This window comes from Ixodes scapularis, unplaced genomic scaffold (genome assembly GCF_016920785.2).
Source record: "Ixodes scapularis isolate PalLabHiFi unplaced genomic scaffold, ASM1692078v2 PGA_scaffold5__190_contigs__length_132052651, whole genome shotgun sequence".
In the NCBI taxonomy this organism is placed as follows: Eukaryota; Metazoa; Arthropoda; class Arachnida; order Ixodida; family Ixodidae; genus Ixodes; species Ixodes scapularis.
The window spans coordinates 48,088,474-48,102,724 of record NW_024609880.1 but is presented as its reverse complement, the minus strand read 5'-3'; the positions used below and the strand labels follow the sequence as shown (position 1 = coordinate 48,102,724).

General features: G+C 49.4%; 1 protein-coding gene across 1 annotated transcript in view; it reads right to left on the bottom strand.

The window, feature by feature from the left end:
- Positions 1-14,251, bottom strand: part of LOC120838293 (serine/threonine-protein kinase 17A) — a 276,042-nt gene that overhangs the window by 223,081 nt on the left and 38,710 nt on the right. The window lies entirely within an intron of this gene.

Here is a 14,251-nt window from a genome sequence, read left to right as displayed (position 1 = left end):
GCGACATCATCCGGTAGCCATGAAAAACTTCCCGTCCGCGTGTATTTTACGGACGAATACTTTCACGGCGTACTAAAAATCAGGCTGACAATGTTACGAGGTCATTTCTCATGTGTGGTGCGTAGATTAATTCGATCTCGCCAGATGCTGCAAAAAGCTTCAGTCTAGTTATACGCCGATTGGAAATTGATTCCAGAGATACCCGATAAACTGCGCCAGTGTGGCAGTGTGTTATTTCGTCGTGAGCGGCTACAACAGATTGCAACGCAGTTGATCCAACACAAACACGAATACATGCACCAGCCTCAAGCACGCAGATTCCAACGCACTTGAGCCCAAAGTGCCGGGATGGCACAAAAATATGTAGGCGCATGCAAGCCCCTGCCTGCCTAGATCAACCCTTTAACGCGGGCTGGTCGAATCACGCCCAAACGCGAGTCAACAGCCGGGGAAAAAAAACGACAGATAAACCGTACAATAATGAGGAGAAAATATCAGCTTTCTTTGGCAGCCTCGCACCACGGGATACCGCAGCCTTTGAACCTCCAGAAATAGCGTCTAATACCTCGGCCAGATGTTTGATGCACGTCAATCAATCGCTCCGTCGCTGTAAGCTGAAAATATACAAAACAAAATGAAAAAAAAAAAAAAAAAATGAAAGAGACTGGAGAAGAAAACGTGTCGGGCGTTTCCTGTTTCCCCAGACGTCCCTCCCGTCGTCAAAAACACCCGCTAGCCGTAATCTCGCGTTCAACGAACCATCTCAATTTCGCGAAGGGGATTTCCTCTCCATTCAAATCACTTTTCTTCTTCTTCTTTTTTTATATTCTTTTTTTAGAGGTAGGAGGTTTGTTTGCGAGACGCTAGACACCAAGCTTAACTTTGAGTCCGTGAATCGCACGGTTACGCGTGCACGGAAGTACAGGGTATGATCGAGAAAATTAAACCGTTTTTCGACCCGCACGACGAAACTACGCATCGCATAAAGCTCAAACGCCGCGTGAACGTGAAGCGAGCGGTGGGTATAAAATGCGAAAGTTTGAAAACCTAACTTTTTTTTTTTTTTTTTTTTTAGCTTGCACATTCGAGAAACGGATGTGCAAGCTTTTTATTTTTAAGGATTTTTAGTAACAAAAATTATAATTTTATAATCAGGATTTTTAGCAACGAAAATTAATTTTACGTTTCGGCAGACGCAGACTCCGTCTCAAAGTAGCGCTAGCGGTCCGAATAAGATGGCGAAGTTTCAGAGCTTGATGTTACCCGATTCAAAGGTTATACTTAAGCGATTTCAAGAAATTTTCGATGGGAAAATGGCGGCCGGCGAAGCTTAGGAATACATGGAGACGAACGGCATCCAAGCGGAAACTAACCCATCTTCCCAGTCAAAGTTTCAGGAAACGACTTACAACTTTTGAACAATATACAGGTTATTTCTAAAACATTGTAATGTAATTCGCACCGCTAGCGCTACAGTTGGGCGCACAACAAAGTGTAAAAAAAAAAAAAAAAATCTTGCTATTTCTTTTTTTTAGGGGGAGGGTCGGCTGTAGTTGTTTGCTGCGACCGCTCCAGAAGTGCCGAATGGCCACATCTGCGCGCGGCAAATCAACTTCGCCTCGGCCACAGAGCCGGGGTGCCGCGCGGCAGGGGGGGGGGGGGGGGGGGCACGCAGCATGCAGAGAGAAGAAAAAAAGGCTTGAGAGCGCGCGGAGGTCACGGCCATGACCCCGACCTCCGGAGCAACACGGCCGCCGTCGCTGGCGGCAGGCACTCCCTCGCCAAAGCGGCCAGGCCGCTCGCATCAACACCGCGAGGCTGACGCGGTACAGAAATTCGCGTAACGATCACCTAGTTACTAAACCAAGTCCGCTCGAGTTTATCGGCAACTTCACTCTAAAAAAAGCTGCGCGTCTACTTTCCCGCACAACACTCGGAGAGCTAATCACCGCAACTTAAGGAAGCAGCTCAGCGAATGACGATGCGGGAACGTATGTTTAGACCAGAAGACGCAGTCTGAGTTGTGATATGAAGCAATGCAAGCGTGACGTTTTACATTGCTTAATGTCACAACTCAGACTGCGTAGTTTTGCCGTAGTTTTGCCAATCTCAGCCTTTCCAATTCAAAGGAATGCCTACCCGCTTGCACGTCTGCTCACTGCAGCCCGTTTCGTTGGCGTTGGAAACCGGTGAAACAGTAGCGAGTTTTAGTATTGCGCATACGAGCGAACGAACGCAAGAACTGTGTGCTTCCGTTGCGTATTCCACACTGCACGTGCCAAAAATCGCGGTCTTCAATTAGAACACGGCGACGACGCGCATGCACAACGTTGGGACAGTGAAGAGTGTTGTTTGCATTCGGAAATGCTATTCCGCGAGCCATGATCGCGAGCAGTTCCGCCTTGAGCACTGAGCAAGAGAAAACGGTGGACCCTCACTATAGGGAGCTTCCCGTTTCCGCCGCGGAAGGGCGAGCAACGAGCAGGAGACGCGAATAAGCATCTCTAGATGCCCGAGTCCCTCTGCTCACACCTCATACAAAAACATAGTCTGCAGACACAAGTCAACGCAACATCCGTGGTATCGGATGCCGCATGCCAAGTTTCCCAATAGACCGATTTCACCAGCCAGTTTGGCTACGCCACCGCTCCCGCAATGCATCGAGGGAACTTCAGTCTTTCTGCACGTGTCCCAACCTTGCTGGAGCTCTGCGCGTGCCGAACACAAGACTGCACGAGGTTTCCTCACGCACTGCCACCTGCCCCTTGTGAACTAAAGTTATGCCGGCTTCACGCATGCGCTGAACAACTTGGTGAGATCGGTCTATTGAACTCATTGCCATGCGCCATTCGATGCACTGATCTCGCGGTGACTCGCGCTCGAATCTGTATGCAGACTGTCTTTCCTTCAAGCAGTGCGACCCAAGCTTAACGGATTCCCAAGCTTGTCATCCAGGTTCGAGGAAGTGACACCGTGACCGCCGGGTCGAGTCCAAATATGCCGAAAACACAAAGTAAATTAATGGAGCGCGCCTATTTATTATAATAACAGTGACGAACATTGCATTGTCGCTGCATTAAAACCAGCGGTATACATGGCATCTATTCGCTTATCATCCAACAACACGTTCTTATTGTCTCCGGGCAGCGAGAGGCTACAACTGTATTCGAATGATCTACGGAACAACGGTCGCGACCGCAATTATCGGCACGGTTCAGCGAACACGTGCGAGTGCGAGCGCATAATAATTGCAGACGTTAATGAATGAGGCTAATCGACACGAGTGTTCTCTCGGAGATTATTGCCTCGACAATGTAGATAACCGGTATTTGCTGGAGATTGGCGTCGATCCGGGCGATCATTGCGCAGAGATGCGGTAATTGTTAACACGTCCCGGTAGACTGATGACGTTTATTTCTTTTTTTTCTTTTTTTTTGCGACGACTAGTTGGGCGTTAACATTGCGCATAAGTAATAGGTCCGGTGTTACCAAGACGCAGCAAATAAGAAAAATGTATTCAGCACTAGGGCTTCCACAGTGGTAGTAAATGAAAGTTGTCAAAGCAATTAAGGCTGTCGTTGTCCTGACCGGTAAGGAGGAGGGGGAAAGGGGAGGACAAAATCCTTAGCTCTTGAGAACGGGTGCTCCAGCCTCCAGCGAACCTGTGACGAAACTCGTGGTTACGAGATCGGTGAAAAATCTCTTACAGCGATACGCCAATGCGAGTAAAAAAATTTGCGAAAAGACAGACCACAATTTTGTATGAAGTCGATATCTGTCCACAAGATAATACTTACACACAGCAACAGCAGCCGCGGAACCGGAGACCTTTGCTTCTCCAACTCAGCGTCCAAAAAAAACAAAAAAAACAATTGGCACAAAAAAAAAAAAAAAAAAAAAATGGGAGCGAACCGATTTTTAATTTAAGGGAAGGGATTTACACAGAAACTCGAGAGGAGCGTTTAACGATGCACCATAGAAAAATTCTTCAAAAATCTCTCTAGCGCCAAAATGTCCGCGTTACCCGCCAAAAAGAAAAAAAAAAATGAATGAGAGAAGTGGGGATGGACTGCCTATTCCAAGTAAGTGACGAAAACTGGCTCGGTCTGGCGGCCGAAAGGTGAAACAGCGTTGAAGTTGCCCGAATAGCCCCAGGGCACTGAACAGTCGACTGATAGTCAGAGAGCCTAGAGTCAAGAGAGTGAGCAATTCAAGCCATGGAGACCGTTTGTAATGTAATGGCGGACGCCTTCTGCGCCGACTGGTCGCCAGTGTGCATGCGTTGCGTTGTCACGTAACGAGAAAGAAAAAAGGAGGAGACGCTTGCAAACGATCAACGCTTCACCTCTTCGCAGTTCGTGCACTGCAAACGCGGCCCATAAGCCACGTGACCCCGATCAAGTAGTTGCAGACACTCTAATCTAGGCACACTCGATGGTCAGCGCGGCTGGTGGCCGAAAAGGGCAGCATTGGGCAGGGCATCCCACCGAACGATCGTGCAAGAGCGCTATAAGTCACATTCCGGCAAGGCACTCGGTCGTTCGAGCTCGAGTCCAATGATTTTGGCCACCGGCCGACACAAAGCTGCGACAGTAGAGATTACAAGACAGTAGAGATTACCAAGCAAAGATTAAGTGAATGGTGGAAGAAAGCGAGAGAAAACTAGGTATTTTCTTATTCACTGATGGCAAGGGGGTTTCATAGCCTCACTTTCTTAGCAGTGCGGAGTGAATATAGTTTCCACTGTTAAATATTCTAAGCTTAAATGGTAAAACAATATGGCTAGGAGGCGTAAGCTACCGCCCGATTCAAAGGGCTCCCGTCGGATTCATACATCCATCCAAACTCCATCGCCCGGTCGGTATATAGTGCGCGCGCGAGTGTCCGATCGGAGTTCTCACGAGAAGCTAGCAGCAGGGCGGGAAAGCCGTGGCCAAAGACGCCATTAGGGCCGGATGTTTCGGACACGCCGACGCCTCAATAGGGACCGCGTCCACGGCTGTCCTCGTCCGCGCTGCTTGCAGGCCAGCGAGACCCAAGGGGTCGTCGGCCTCCGGGAGCCCACTTCGAGGCAGCCTCTTTCTCCGAAAGCACGCGGAAACAGAACGGTTCGCGTCGTCCAAACCGGTGATGATGCCCAAATGATGGACGCCGGAATTCGAATCGGCGCGGGCCATTCGCATGATTTACCGTTGGGACCTTGAAAAGACCCCCGTGTACCAAGTAGCCAACCAGCTCAACTTCCCAGGTTACCTTGGTCTCGTCTTCTGTTCTTTTTGCCCCCTGCAGAACGCGTATGGATTACGGTATATAAAGGCATGTTCACGCACACACCAGTGAACCATCCACCCAGCACGCGCATGTTTGTCGCTTCGGGAAGCGAGCAAATCAATCGCCATACGCACGAACACTGAAAGTAAAACCAGCCAAAAGCCCCCCCCCCCCCCCTTTTTTTTTTTTAGAAGGTCTACACGTTGGAGTGTTAGATCTGACCGGTAGAATACCGTCTGGATCGCTATAAAAAGATTTTCTTAATCGCCGACGCCGGTTACAATAGCGGTCCTTTGTTGTACTTGTGAGGGCGTGCTCTCATGGTTCTAAAAAAATACCATTAATGAACTATCATAAACGTGCGCATTGCAATATTATGGTAATGAAGCTGTCGTATCAACAACTATCGAGATTCCACAGAGGTAACTACATCGGTATCAAAGTCGTGTATTGTTTAATCGGAGTTATGTGCACAATGCGAGACAAATGCATCCCCGCAGTTAAAAGAGCTCCTCCTCGTGCATACCTCCGTTAACGAGCTCCTCTCCGTAACTGTAATTAAAGAAATAACGAACCGGTCAATGGAACAGCAACCCAGCGCGCACGCAGTCGGCACGACAAAGGCGAAACGAACGCGGACCCCTCGCACAATTGAAAGTCAACCGGACCGCCGACAAAAGGTCAGGACCGAGACAAGGCATATACGATACCAACGACGCGGACCACCAGGAGCACACACACACGCACGCACACATACACTGCAAGGCCGCTTACACCGCGCGCCGCCCCCGCCACCCACACACGCAGTGCACGCGCGTGCTCACAAAAAAGGGGCAAAGCGTGAAAGAGGAGGAACTACAGCGCGGAGAAATGTGTCCTTGTACCACATAACCACTGCAGCAGCGGCAGTATAAGTAACGGCAGCGCCAATACGCGTCGTCCAGTATACGGCATAGTAAAGGGAACAATAGAGTTTCGAGCGAAACGAACTCGTTCAGCCCCCCCACCGACTCCAACGCGGCATGTGGTTCGTTGAAGTCAACCCCGTTCGCCCCCGAAAGCCGACAGTGAGGTGAGAGGCTACGTGCTGGACGGACCAATCAAATCGTCTCCCTTTCATCACGTGATCCCTCTCCCTGTAGCGTGTGGGAATGGACGAGAGCGTGATCACGTGGCGAAACAAACGCCCGACTGCTCCAACAAGTTCGTAGCTTCAGCCGCCGTGTCAGCTTAGAGCTTGGAAAAGAGCAAGCACGCACCGCGTCCGGCCCGCGGTTACATCAGAGAGGTCTTCGGAAGGCCGCGCCAATGTCCGGCGGTGGCCGCACGAGCATCTGGAGATATGGGTCGAGCGGCGTTGGTCCAGAGAACGTTAGAGGCTAGTGCGTACGGGTGGTGTGTGCGTGCGTGGCCATTGTCTCTGGCTCGGCGCTTTGTCGGACGATGCCGCGGCGACTTCGAGCCTCTACTCAACTCGCCTGACCCCGACGGTGGGGGGGTCGGCGAACGGCCGTCTCGATTTCGTCACGGAGGGGCATATAACCCTCTTCCCGCCGCGTTTGTACGGCACTGCGGGGTCTCTGGAGTATGGGAGTGTTGGTGGTATTTTGATGGGCATCGGTGGAGCCCGGGAAGCGAAAGATCGCGCTGCAGAGCACGGGGATCCTGGGCTCAATCCCTGTCCTTTTCGATCTGGATTAGCGGTGTACCAACGTGCGGTCGTGTATCACTACAGAGTGGTTCGTGCTGGAAAACGTTGGCTAGCAGTGGTGCTACGCTGGCTAACTTTCTCATCTAAAACGCGGAAACTCACTTTTTTTTTTTTTAACGTCAAGCTTGCTTGGTTACGATTTTATTTTACACTATAAAAAAAAAACTGTACTTTTATTGTTAAATTATGCATGTAACATAATTCGCCTAAGAAGACCATGGCATCGGGTCACAGTGACATGGGTTGCTAGGAAGTCACTATTTAAGTCCCTATGAACCCGAGCCTCAGTGTATCGAGAGATGCAAGCTTCCAATCATCATGGAACGGAATATCACGTCGCTAAATCCTTCGATCGTGAAAGCGTCGATTGGTCACAGAGTTCTATCAAAATAAGGATCGTATACAAAGAGACCTTCAAAGAATCAACGTTCTAATATATGAAAGCCTCACTTCAATAAGGACTCAGCTTTGTATAAACCTTATGTAATCAAAACATTGTGCAAGAGGATTGTGCCTCGTCAATGAAACTGTCGGTTTCCCCAGGGAGAGATCGTGCTCTCTAAGTATGACAGTCACAAATATGTCTAAACCAAGAGAACGCTCATCCAAAACCGTGTGCTTTCCATTTTATCCCTTTCAATATCCAAACCTTGCAAGATACCGGCGTTAGAGGACACCTGAGCTCGTACAGTCTGAAATCAAAGTCCAAACATATTAAAAACATTTTTAATTGAACCCCGAAACGTATAAATTTACCGCGGGCAACTCATTCAAATTATAAACCGGGTGTCAGTGAGTGTTCCATCGCAGGTCACTCGACTATTGAAAGAAACAGAGAAGATTCAAACACTTAAAAAAAAAAAAAGTATCTCGGAAATCGAAGTAATACTACAGGAACTCTTTCGAAGTAGTATGCCATCTCATTATTCCCGGTCAACGAGCTGAACCAGTTTATCATCTAAACGTAGTTTTATCTTGCGAATTTCAACGCAAGGTAAAGGTTGCCACACCAGCATCCACCGAAATCTATATTTTACCTGTTTCAATTTTTTTTTTTCTTTTTTTTTTACGACTGACACATTGTCGTGCACTATTCCGCCCTGGAGATGAGGTTTACCCCTAACGCGAGGCCGCGCTGTGGCGAAGCGACATACGCAGGATCGCGATGGCCATTACCTGGGTGTAGCCTTCCCGCAGTTCCCGAAAGCGTAGTAAGGAAGCCCGCTCTACGGAGCTAATGAAACTGACCGAACAAACCAGAAACAATTAGAATTTAGAAACTTCACGAAACTTCCAAGTAACGAGTCATGTTCGACACCAAGATCGGATCAAGTCAGACGCTCTTCTAAAGCCTGGTTCATACAGTTGCGTTCGAGTGCGCTGCGACCGACACAACCAGCTTTTAAGCCGCTTACGATCGCCGTCCCCGCTGCTGCGCTACCTGCCGTGAACACTCGCAAGATGCCTAAAAACAGGTTGTGTCAGAGTCTGTCGCGAGTGTGTCAATCAGCGTTAAAGGCCCGTTCACATACTTGCGTTTGGCTACGACCGACTGAGACAAGGCCGGTTTTTGAGCCTCTCGCAACGGCTTCACGAACGGCCTTCGCAGCAATGCAGCCGGTCGTAAGCCGTCACAAGAGGCTTAAAAACCGGTTTCTCGTCTCAGTCGGTCACAAGTCAAACGCAAGTGTGTGAAGGGGGCCTTAAAGGCCGACGTACAACCTCAGTTTTCTGCAGGGACGATAATCCCTTTAGCGCATCACCTTTCCTAAGCTACGAGGGGAACCAAGCTGGGGCAAGGAGGTAAAAAGTGGAGAGGATATAGAAGAGGAGGGGGCGGGCGAAACTAAAAAAAGGGCGCTAAGTGTACATCGGCCTTTAAGCGCCTTTAAGCGACAACTAAAAGTGCGGTAGTGCTGTAAAAGTGCAGTGCGATTGTGCGGTAGTCGGGCCCCTTCGCAAGGCCCGACTGCCGCACAATCTACATCGGCCAGCGGCAAAATGGCGGCGTCCAGAGGCCCCATACTTGCAAACGTGTATATAGACCAACGCGTGGCTCCGACGTCACGCCGCGCTGCGGCGGCGCTGCTGTCGGTAAGGCGCATGCGCAGAAGCATCACCCCACGTGAGTCTGGTTTCGGCGCACGCGGTAGGCCGACTTGTTTGTAAACAGAGTGCGGGTCTATTCTAAACTTGCCACATCTCCGTATAGGTGTGAGGACGTCCGCAACGAACAACCCAACCCTCTCCTAACGACTCCCCCAAGCCGATCAGATGTTTGGTCATCCTCCAGCTATAAGAGGGGGGCAAGTAAACGCGTAGGTCTCAGGAAACTCCGCCGCCGCGCCTACACTCGCACAGCCTTCAGTTCGGTGCATAAGGCACCGTGAACGCCGCACCCGGTGGCGTCCTTCATCGAGCCCCTCCAAGCGCGCGCACTGAGAAGCGATCCATCCAATGCGCACGCGGATCGCCAGCCTAGATCCCAGCGCTGGCGAAGGGAGCGCCAGCGTTGCCCGACCTTCAAAAATTGCTTCTAAAACCAGGGGGGCCTTCAAAACCGAACGAGCCACCAAACAAGCGGCGGCCACCACACCCACAAAACAAATCTAAACAGAAAAAGAGAGAAAAGGGGGGCGTACGACATGCGGGTCCAGAACCAGCGGACCGTGCGGCCAGGAAACATCGTTAGAACAACAACAGTCGCGGCGACGCACGCACAGACACCTTCTCTACGAAGGAAGCGGAGCGGCCACACCGACGACGAGCACGCCCTATTTATAGGCAGGTCTCCCGCTTGACGCACACCGATGGTTCGTTCACACGCTCGGAAGATGGAACAAAGGCCTTGCCCCAAACGAGTCAGTCGCCCCACTGCACCGCCACCACCGCCACCATCCCCGCTGCTGCTACGTGGCTCTTTGTTTTATTTTGTATTTGTCTCGCGTCGTGAGTTTGTACAAGGACCCGTTTCGTTCCTCAGTTTCGAGGAGGACAGAGGTTCGAGCGCGGTCGGTCAGTCTCTTCGACACGCTTGAGTAGCAATAAGGGCAACTAACGAAGGGAACAATGCGCTAATTAGTTTGTGCAAACCCTGCATCTTCCCTTTTCTTCTACTCCGTTTACCCTCTTTTTTTTTTTTTTTTTTCTTAATTTTGGCGCACATACATATATGGTGGAGACTCTGCACGTAGACGGCACGCACATCCCAAAATAGAAAGCAGGGTGATTCTCCGGGCAAGATATGGTATCAATTAGCGGCGCTAAGCGAAGTATTGGGATGGGGGGTTGTTTTCTAAATCCGATAAATACCTCCTCGCCCGCGCTCGGGTGCAGATTTAATTCACTTATCACCATTAAGGAAAGCCGAGATGCGAGAGGTGATCGGTGCTGAAGCCATCTATGTTTCAAACAAGCATTTCAAGGATCCTTCATCATAGTGGGTAAGATGATCTTACCCACTATTGTAGTTCCAGAAATGGCCGGTGGTGGTGCGACACTATCAATATTAGTTCGGAGGCAGTTCCGTATAAACATTCTTCAATAATTTCTGTTGTAAATAACTTTACCCAGAAAGAAAAAAAACAGAAGGGAAGGGCGGGGGGGGGGGGGGGGGGGGTATTTGCGTGCCGCACTCAAGAGGTCTGCAGGTTATTCCTGCAGGACGATAGGACACCATTATCATCGACAGTCTTCCGTGCTGTAATTGGACAGCAACAAACAACTGAAATATTTTTTTTTTCTTTTGCTCTGGGTGCTATAAATGCTATTGTCAATATACATCTTTTCTTTTTCGCTTCTTAGCATTCTTTGTTATAGACCTTGTCGAGTGGAAAGTCCACAAGCAGAGCTGCCCTGTCAAAGCAGATAGCACTCGACAAGACCGCACTGATGCAAAATCTTTTTCCAGGGGCATCGGATAAACCCTATACACGCTTTGCAGCAGCTGTGCATGGACGCCGCCATAACTGACCTTCAGTTTTTGTTTCCTCTTATTCCGTTTATTTCACTTCATCATTACCATAGCAGGCCAGGTTATTGCCATTCAAGATTCAACTGTGTCCTTTTCTAAAGCAACGGCCTTTGTAGAGGATCGTCAACTACCGTTTCAGTTGCTCGGCATCTCAGTAAGACAAGAGAAGGTCAGCAATGGCGGCCGTAATTTGGCGCGTGTGTAAAGCGTCTATAGCTTTCACTATAGTCGGTGGCCGGTCAAGAACGAAGTGGAAGCTCCTCCTACCCCTTTCCGCTTCAGCGGAGCGAACGGTGGAGAGGTTCGCACTACTTACTAAAGTGCTAAGAGGTGGGACAAGCTTCCACTTCGTTCTCGACCTGTCACCGACTCTAGAGGGTTTGAGTAGATAATTCCGTGAAGTCCGCCAACGATACCTGACACTCAGCCGACTGCATCGTGTCGTTATCGGGTACCGTTATCGGAGTTACCAGAACGATCTACCAAAGCTCCCTGGTGATGAGACTACCGTGCACCCCCGTCGCCTGCAGAGTCCACGGCGTGCACTCTTCCCGGTGCAATGCAGGGAAGGGGAACCGACCCGAACTTGCCAAGGGGTCGCGCGACCACATTGCGGTCATGGTTGGCATACGTAGCATGGCTGCTGCACGCCAGGACAGGCACGTGGGATATTCCCCACGGGTTCCTTAACCTCCGCCGCCTTGTCGTGTGCGTACCGTTACAAGGTCGAGGCTGTCCGCTCTTGTTACGCTGTTTTTCTTCTTCTCGCGTGCGTGGAGCTTTTGCTTCACATGGACGCCTCGTTTTTCGGAGAAAAAAAAAAAGGGGGGGGGGGGGGGGGGAGAAAAAGCGAGCGCTACAAACTTTTCGCGTGACGGGAAGCGTAAAAAATGCGCTCATCTCCATTTTTTTTTTTTTTTTTTTTTTTTCCTGTGTTGCGCGCGCAGGCAGGAACACGAACTTTCGTCCCACCGTCGCGGTGCGGCAGACGTCTCACGAAAGAGAAAGCGCACGGGCGCGTGCGTCTCGAAAGGGTTGTTGCTCACAAATGATGCTGTCGTCGATTTTGAAGATATCCGTCGACAAAATTATAGGGAGCATTAAAGTATTCGCTGGTCGCCATAGCTCCGAGTTGCTGCTGGCCGCGTGCCAACAGTGAGCCTTTTCATGTTTATTTCGTACCGTCAAAGCATTTCTTAACGGGAGGTAGATTACACTAGATCCACAGTTTGTGCTGATGACCCGAATGAAGTATAGTCGGCTGTAACAATAAGGTCTACAAAAAATCAAACACCACGCACATTTTGTTTCCCTTAAAGGGACACTGACAGGGTATTTATGCTCGCCGAGGTTTTGATTTGTACGTGACATATGAGAGCTCAACTACCCAGAACAGAATTTGCGGCTCGAAATTCGGTTTCTTTCCACCCGAAAACCGTCGATCAAGAACTGGCCGGTTCGAGTCTCGCTCACTCTCTTTTCCGCGGTCACGGGCCATTTTCTAAGGTATCGATGCGACCACCAAATTTAATCAAAGTCGTAGGTCACTGAAGGCACACACTCAATATTAAAAATAGAAAAAAATATGAAACCAATTTTTTGTGGCTTCTAAAAAGCTGTAAATACGTTGATTGAAAAAAAAGTTCCACAGACAACCGGAACCATTCTGTGCGTTCGTCTTTTCGCGTATCGTCGGGCTCGCGGGGACGGCGGTGGCAGCGGACGACGGGCGTGGGACCTCTATTTCAGAACTGTCGTTCGCGGTACCGGCGAATTCTGTCTACCTTTAAAAGAGAAATTTGGGACTGATCAAAAGAGTTGGTATTCATCCCGTACGACACGCCCGACCACCAAGCCGATTTGCACGAAGACGTCGCCGAGCCGTCGCTCCCTTCTCGTGGCTGAAGACATCGCTCGCGCAAACGTCAAGCACGACGTGTCTACTTCGAGTTGAATATGCACGCGTACGATTTCTTTACAAGGTGCAAATGTCGCCAATGCGCGGTGCTTCCCGACTTCGACCCGGGAGTGCTTTTGCTAGAGGAAAATCGGCAGCTAACTTTCCAACTTACAGTTTACCGGCTGAATTATTACTAAGAAAAGAGATCGCGGAATGAAGAGTTGCCCCAGTAGCTCAGTGGGTAAGACGTCCGCTTCACACGCGGTAGAACCGGGTTCGATCCCCCAAGAAAACTTTTTTTTTTTTTTTTTTTTTTTTGATGTTTACATATCTTCTTTTTTACAATTATCACTGAAGAAACAAACAAAAAAATAACAAACACATGTTGTGGACGACACTTCGCTGAATTAAATGGTATGGGATTTCCTTGTTGACACCTGCGAACTCAATGTAATCACTTTCCACAAAATGCAAGGAGCATATAAATCAGGTAACGTCCGCTTTCCGAGGTGTCCGTATATGTTGTACAGGAATTGCAGCCAGCCATTGGTCCCGATCCCGTTGATCTTTCGGAAACTCTCTCGCACAATGCCCCTTTTTTTTCGGACGCAGGACATGTGAGCCAGCTCTTCACGCAACATCTTGGGTGTATTCTTTTCGGAGCCGATCATGGAAATTCACCACGGGCACTCACTACTCATCTCCAGCTTCTCAATGTACAAAACAACCCATCTTGGAGTACAGAACAACGAGCGGAACAAACATAACTCACGGCGAACAGTTCCCGCACGCCGCATCGCACGCCGCATGTCCTGTCGTCTGCTACCGGAGAGGAGAAAAAAAAAAAAAAAAACGCACGGTCGGGTGTAGCTACGTGACTTCCGCCACTCCACTCTCTTCTCTCGACTTCTCCGACCTCCGTCGGGTTTCGGTTTCGGTTTCGAGCAGTTGCGTCTTTTGGCTTTATTAAAAAAATACGCTACGCTGTTGCAAAATATTAATTGGGTAGTCCTCCGACACCATAATAAAGCGCCTGGCAAAATATGAAAAAAAAATTTTGGGGGGTGTCAGTGTCCCTTTAATTTTGCATCAAAGAGTCAAAGTAACGCGAAACTTGCGGTATACAAGCACATAGCATTAGTTTAAGCATTATTTTACTAGAACTAGGCCACTGGCACAGCAGCCCTCGTTTCTGTGGTGGGAGCTCTGTTTCTTGTAGGACAATCTTACGTTGCAACAATCTAACACTATTCAAATTGTCGGAAGCCGGACCAGTAACTATCATGCACATGCGACCTCGCTAGAAGTAAACCAGTAGCGCTAAACCAAGTGTTTAATAGAGTTAGTGGAGTTGGCGGTGAATTAGTGTTAGTCAGAATTGTAGATGTTACTGCAG